Raw genomic sequence first — 8,005 nt, forward strand, 5'->3', positions numbered from 1 at the left:
GAAAATGGATGGAGCCAAATACAGGGCAGTCTTGAAAGAAAACCTGTTGGAGTCTGCAAAAGATTTGAGACTGGGGCAGAGGTTCACCTTCACCTTGTCCAGCAGGACAACGACCCAAAACATAAAGCCAGGGCTACAATGGAATGGTTTAAAACAAAACATATTAATGTGTTAGAATGGCCCAGTCAAAGTCCAGACCTAAACCCAATCGAGAATCTGTGGCAAGATCTGAAAACTGCTGTTCACAAACGCTCTCCATCTAATCTGACTGAGCTTGAGCTGTTTTGCAAAGAATCGGGCAAATATTTCAGTCAATAGATACGCAAAGCTGGTAGAGACATACCGTAAAGCATGCAGCCGTAATTGCAGCAAAAGGTGGTTCCACAAAGTATTGACTCAGGGGGGTGAAAACATTTGCACTTTTGTAAAAAAAAAAAAAAAAAAAAAGAAATCATGTATAATTTTGGACGGGACTTTCCACTTCACAACTGCATACCCCTTTGTGTTGGTCTATCACATAAAATTCCAATAAAATATATTTATGTTTGTGGTTGTAATGTGACAATATGTGGAAAAGTTCAAGGGGTATGAATACTTTTACAAGCCACTGTATCAGGAAATGAAATCCCACACACATCACACGGCACAGAACAGGATATAGTGGTACAAAATTGGGATGCAGGTGGTGGAAAAGCACAGGTTACCTTAGCTCTGCTATTATCCATCCTGTTGCTGTAAAACAAATTTACCCAGTTGCACCTTGTCTCCACCCGTTTTTGTTAATAGTCTAGATTTGTCAGCCTACTGGGAAAATGTTTAAATTGAACAGGTCTCTCAAGTTACTCCACATTCCAGTGATTATAAACCCACAGATGAAATCAGGTTTTCGTGATCTTATTGTCATCTATTTTTTCTGATTTATTCATCTTTGCTAAAACCAGCCGCCACAGAGACAGTTTCTTCCCCCAGGCTGTTTCTCTGTTGAACATTCAATAGAGTACAAAACAACAGCATATAGATGTTGCAAATGCACCTTTTTATTTATATATGTGTATATTGTACATTGTAAATATGTATATTCTGTAATGCAAAAACAAAACCAAAGAGCAAAGTGTACAGGAGTCAAATTCCTTGTTTGTATGTACGAACTTGGCAATAAAGCTGATTCTGATTCTGATCTTTGGATTTTGAGAATTTCTTTGTATTGCACTGCTTACTATTGGACAATCTCTATATTACAAGACACATTTAAAATTATAGTAACTTACACATTATAGTATAATTTGTCAATCGCTAGGTCAACAGAAACAAAACTGAGAATAAACAGAAAGAAAAAAAACAATCTATGTGTGCCATAACGCTGCCACCATTGTGTTCCACCATGGGGGTTGTTTGTTTAGGGTGACACACTTGGCCTTTTTGCATTCCATTCAGTGTATAAGAACGGCCATAAAATTACACATGGGGGGATTGTATTTACTGACTAGATGGCTTACAAAGGCGGTTGTATTGGCCTAATTTAGGGGTATCAGAGTATAGGAGGATAAATACAAATACTTGTAAATGTTTTAGATTTTAACTAGCAAAATATTTTAAAAAACTCTGTATTGGTTTTCTTCCACTTCACAATTTGGTGCCACTTCGATTGGTTTTTCACATGAAATCCTAACAAAATACAGACGTTTGCGGTTGTCAAGTGACTAAATGTGGAAAGATTCATGGGGTGTGAATACATTTTTCAAGGCAGTGTACATGTACTTTCAGGTAGGTTGGTTTTAGGTAGGCTGTTGCAGATATCTTGGAGCGCCACAGTTCCTCTCTGGATTTTGACTTGGTAATAAAGGCTTAATGACATCTTGTGATTTCTTCACGGATGTTGCTTATGATGAACATATTTTCTTATGAACTGTCAGTCAGTCATTTTCTACCGCTTATTCCATAGTGGGTCGCGGGGGAGCTGGTGCCTATCTCCAGCAGTCTATGGGCGAGAGGCGGGGTACACCCTGGACAGGTCGCCAGTCCATCGCAGGGCAACACACAAAAAAACCATGACACACTCATTCATACACCTAAGGGCAATTTAGAGTGACCAATTAACCTAACAGGCATGTCTTTGGACTGTGGGAGGAAGCCAGAGTACCTGGTGAGAACCCACACACGGGGAGAACATGCAAACTCCATGCAGAAAGACCCCTGGCTGGGATTGAACCCAGGACCTTCTTGCTGCAAGGCAACAGTGCTACCAACTGTGCCACCATGCAGCCTTATGAACTGTATTTGGGATTATTATTATTATGACTGAATTTATCTGGGATTAATCAAATGCCCCCTCATGGCATTCTGACAAAAGTACGTTTAAAATGCCTAAAAATCTTGCTAATATAAATATACTATCATACTATATAAATACTATAGAAAAACAAATAGGCAAATGGTAATTTTTGATTATTTCAAAATTCTATTGCCACTATGATTTATCTTAGGTATCGTCTGCATGGCCATCAGACAGCAGAGATATGGTTTTTTTCCTTGCCAGTTTTATATAGTTCTTCTTTATATTTCAGTGCATCTCAAGTACAATATCTATTTATTCAAGATATTTTATCAGGCACTTGTTCCCCAATTACTTCGCCAGATGGGTGGTGTGTCTGTATCTGCAAGCTGGCGAGGCTTTGGGTTCTTCATCCCACTTGTCAATTTTCTAACCCAACAGGCTTAGGCACAAAGGCCCAGACAGCTGCAACAAAGCTGGACAGACAAAGGATAATGTGCTCTTTCTCCACAAAAAGGAGGAAAACCACGCAAACAAACTTAATATAGGTTAGTTACAGGGGTTGGACAATGAAACTGAAACATCTGGTTTTAGACCACAATAATTTATTAGTATGGTGTAGAGCCTCCTTTTGCGGCAAATACTGCGCCAATTTGTCTTGGGAATGACATATACAAGTCCTGCACAGTGGTCAGAGGGATTTTAAGCCATTCTTCTTGCAGGATAGTGGCCAGGTCACTACGTGATACTGGTGGAGGAAAACGTTTCCTGACTCGCTCCTCCAAAACACCCCGAAGTGGCTCAATAATATTTAGATGTGGTGACTGTGAGGCCATGGGAGATGTTCAACTTCACTTTCATGCTTATCAAACCAATCTTTCACCAGTCTTGCTGTGTGTATTGGTGCGTTGTCATCCTGATACACGGCACCGCCTTCAGGATACAATGTTTGAACCATTGGATGCACATGGTCCTCAAGAATGGTTCGGTAGTCCTTGGCAGTGACGCGCCCATCTAGCACAAATATTGGGCCAAGGGAATGCCATGATATGGCAGCCCAAACCATCACTGATCCATCCCCATGCTTCACTCTGTGCATGCAACAGTCTGGGTGGTACGCTTCTTTGGGGCTTCTCCACACCGTAACTCTCCCGGATATGGGGAAAACATTAAAGGTGGACTCACCAGAGAACAATACATGTTTCACATTGTCCACAGCCCAAGATTTGCGCTCCTTGCACCATTGAAACCGACATTTGGCATTGGCACGAGTGACCAAAGGTTTGGCTATAGCAGCCCAGCCGTGTATATTGACCCTGTGGAGCTCCTGACGGACAGTTCTGGTGGAAACAGGAGAGTTGAGGTGCACATTTAATTCTGCCGTGATTTGGGCAGCCGTGGTTTTATGTTTTTTGGATACAATCCGGGTTAGCACCCTAACATCCCTTTCAGACAGCTTCCTCTTGCGTCCACAGTTAATCCTGTTGGATGTGGTTCGTCCTTCTTGGTGGTATGCTGACTTTACCCTGGATACTGTGGCTCTTGATACATCACAAAGACTTGTTGTCTTGGTCACAGATGCGCCAGCAAGACGTGCACCAACAATTTGTCCTCTTTTGAACTCTAGTATGTCACCCATAATGTTGTGTGCATTTCAATATTTTGAGCAAAACTGTGCTCTTACCCTGCTAAATGAACCTTCACACTCTGCTCTTACTGGTGCAATGTGCAATCCATGAAGACTGGCTACCAGGCTGGTCCAATTTACCCATGAAACCTCCCACACTAAAATGACAGGTATTTCAGTTTCATTGTCCAACCCCTGAATGTGTCAGTGATCACATTAATCCCAGAAAAATGTTGCTACCATGCCTGAGAATCGGTGTGGTCTTAACTGGCCTGGATGGATGAACTTGTTTTGCAGATGGCAGTTAACACTGGTTGAAACCTGGTGACTTGGTAGTTAACTGAGCAAACCTGTCTAGCTTAATGTTTACTTTTGTGAAAAGAAATGTGAGTAACAAACAAAACACACCAGAACACCTGAACAAGATAAGTAATGTCCAACAGGTTACATCATGTCTTGTCTAAAGCTAAAAGAGCTGTGTGCACACACCATAGCAAGACTTTCTCTGGGATTTCCCTCATGAGATACACAGGGCAATTAAATAAATGTCACTCTGGACCCACCTACATTTACAGTGCCTTGCCTTGAGTATCCACATTCATTGAGCTGTTACACAAATTTCTAAGTATTTAATTGGGATTTTATGTGACAGATCAATACAGCATAGCACATGAAGTGTAAGGAAAAGAATACATGATTTCAAAAAACATTTAAAAATAAAAATCTGAAAAGTGTGGCATGCAATTGTGTTCGGTTCCACTGAGGCAACACTTTTTGGAACCACCTTTTACTGCAATTACAGCTGCAAGATTTTTCAGGTTTGACTCTACCAGTTTTGCACGTCTAGACTTTTAACCAATTTTTGTTTGCAAAGTAACTCCGGCTCATTTAGATTGAATTGAGAGCATTTGGGGAAATCAATTTTAAGTCTTTCCACAGATTGTCCATCAGATTTAGATCTGGACTTTGAGTGGGTGATTCTGACACATATTCCTTGGAAGGTTGCTGAAGAAAAGCTTTCCCTCAGAATGACACTGCCACTATCATGTAGTACTGTAGGAATGCGGTACTTGGGGTGACGTGCACTAATAGGTTTCCACCACACATTACATTTTGCGTAAATGCCAAAAATGTTAAATTTATACCTAATCTGTCCAGAGCACTTTCTAACACAATTTTACTAGTGTTGCTTACTTGGTCTGTGAAAAACTGCAGATAATTCATATAGATTTCATTAAGCCATAGTGTTTTCATTAACACTCCTTGTAGACTGCATGACTAACAGTCAACAAGTTTTCCCACCTGAGCTGTGGATCTTTCCGGTTTCTCCAGAATAACCATGAGTCTATTGACTGTTTCACTGATTATAGCTCTCCTTGGATGACCTTTCAGTTTAGATGGATGTAGGATCTTGGTAGGATCTAATTTCTGCAGTTCTCTGTCCATTTTCAGGCAATGGATGGAAACAGTGTTCCATTACACATTTAAAGACTGTTATTATTATTTTGTAACCTAACCCTGCTTTAAATTTCTCCACAACTTTATACCTGATCTGTCTGACGTGTTCCTTGGTATTCATGATCCTTGTTGTTTGCTAATGTTGCCTATCAAACATCTGAGGTTGATCTGTTCTTTAATTAGGATGCACACAAATGGATTACATTTGCTATTCAGATGTTTGAAAAGGATTTTGTTTAACTATCAAGGTAAGGGGCCTGAATACAAGTGCACATCTCACTGTTAAATTGTTGAAAATAATGTGACCTTTCCCTCCAGTTCACAATTATGCTCTACTTTGTGTTAATTTGTCACATGTAATCTCAATAAAATGCATTAAAATGTGTGGTAAAGATATATCTCAGTTTCCATTATGTCTTGAAAGATGGGCATACATAGTAAACAAAGTTTCACATCCACATCTGAGAACAGTTTGTGTTGAGGTTTGATCTGCACACCAGTGTGTTATCAGCTGTGTCAAACACCTAAGAGCCAGCTATTGACCACTTCTGTGGCAGTGCGCAGCATGAGTGGCCCTGAGGCTGTGTATCAGACCAGAGAGCACTGTTGACACAGTTAACTAGGGATGTATGACTGCGGTTTGTCTATCTTTCATTTCTACGAAACCTGAAACTAATTTTTTCCATTGCGCTCTTAACCAATGTCTTCACAAATGCTTCTGGACAACTTTCTTAGCCATTTGCCTTGGGTTATGTTTTTTAACCTATCTTTGAGCCACTCTGTACTGCTCCAGTTAGTTATGTAATATCAGTGTTGATGCCATTTGGACCCTCATATTGACACTTTGTCCTCTCCAGTCAGCTTGGCACATTACAAACTCAAAATTGTTTACTCCATAAAAAGCATACGTGTCAATGTCGCTGTGGTTAATGTTTGCTTTGGCCTGGACAAATCATTAGCATGACAGTCACTTGGTGCCTAAAACATCTTAGTTTACATAACTTGCCATGTGTGTTGGTTCAAAACAGCTCTGTCAGCTGATGTTATGTTCTCAGTGTTGACTGCAAACCAGGAGTGACTAGAACTCTGGCATGTAATGTGTACTCAACAGCACACTGATCTGACCTCATTCTTGTCTTGTCTCAACAAGATGGGATGATGATACCTGGTTACCTGATAAAGGATCCCCAAGAAAGCAAAACCAGTCATGAAATAATGCTACTTTTTATATAATTTGTTTACAGTCTGATGCAGGATTTTAAAGCTTCCATAGATTCTACATCCTCTGCTAGTATCCTTTTTTAGTAGTTTTCCAGCAGTTCAATATTGTCGGTTCCCAACCATGTCTGTCAAGTTACAGCAGCCCACTTCCCATTGGAATGTCATGGTTCATCAGACGGTAATCTGAGAAAAGTCAGCATGGCATCATTTATATGTCTCTTGTTCATTTTAAAGGAATACTAACATGGCCAGAGAAGGAGATAGAAGCCACTGATATAAAAACAAAGAAGGAGGGAGGCCTAGGTCCAGAGAGCATTGTTTCATCCATCGAAGATGAAACAGCAAAGATCCTGGAATACATTACAAAGATGACCCCGGTGATGATATACGAAGTTAATGTCCCAATGTGCAAGAGAAAGACCAGCAGGAACCATCATGGAAAGACAAGTCTCTGCCTGGCACATACTACGGACGAATAGAAGATGTGGCTGAAATCAAGAAGTCCTATCAATGGCTTGAGCAGGCTTCACTTAAGTACAATACAGAGGCACTATTTATGGCAGCACAGGAACAAGCCCTCAGCACAAGAGCAAGAAGCCAGGATCTACCACACCAGACAAAACCCAAGATGCAGGCTGTCCAAAGATGCCCCTGGCACATAAAAGCTGGGAGCCACATACCGGCAGGTTAAGCGTACATGGAAAGAATCCAGTAATGGTAGACGTACAATCACAAACGAAAGGAACATTAAGAATTAGAAACAGGAGAGTCAAGGCCTCAGTGGTGCCAGTGGTCATTGGTGCCCTTAAGAGCTGTAAACCCCAAACTGGGTGAGTGGCTTTAGCAGGTTCTAGGAACAACCCCTAAGATCTCTGCCCATCAGAGTGCAGTTCTAGAAGCAGCTAAGATACTGCGCAGAACCCTCAAGCCTGTGGCAAAGGACCCGATCTTGATGGGGGAACCACACGAGTGGATAGGCCTTTCGTCCCAGCAAAGGTAAAATCTGCAGATATTTGTAGTTTCGTGATATAAAAGACTGAGAGTGATCATATACAAACAATGGAAATCAAATTAATATACTATAGTAAAACTTGACAAGGTGGAGAAGGAATAAATTAAAAATAATCATATATTGTAATATCCATGGTACAGATTTTAACCTGCATAATGAGAAGAATAAGAATCAGTATCAGGATACTGAAATGTGAGTAATGCGGTCTGCATAGATGCAATACTACCAAGTCCCAAACTGAAGTCTCCCATATGGCCCATGTTATGTCGATTTCTTTTTTTTGGCAACTCCAGCATGTCCTCTAGTGGACTTTATTTGAACTGCACTAACTACACTGGCTTTTTATGTACGTTTGCTCCTGGGATCCATCTACTGCTTGAACGCTTAAGTGAAAATGAAAAATCAAAACACGGCA

The sequence above is a fragment of the Girardinichthys multiradiatus genome, chromosome 12, assembly GCF_021462225.1.
Source record: "Girardinichthys multiradiatus isolate DD_20200921_A chromosome 12, DD_fGirMul_XY1, whole genome shotgun sequence".
Lineage (NCBI taxonomy): Eukaryota > Metazoa > Chordata > Actinopteri > Cyprinodontiformes > Goodeidae > Girardinichthys > Girardinichthys multiradiatus.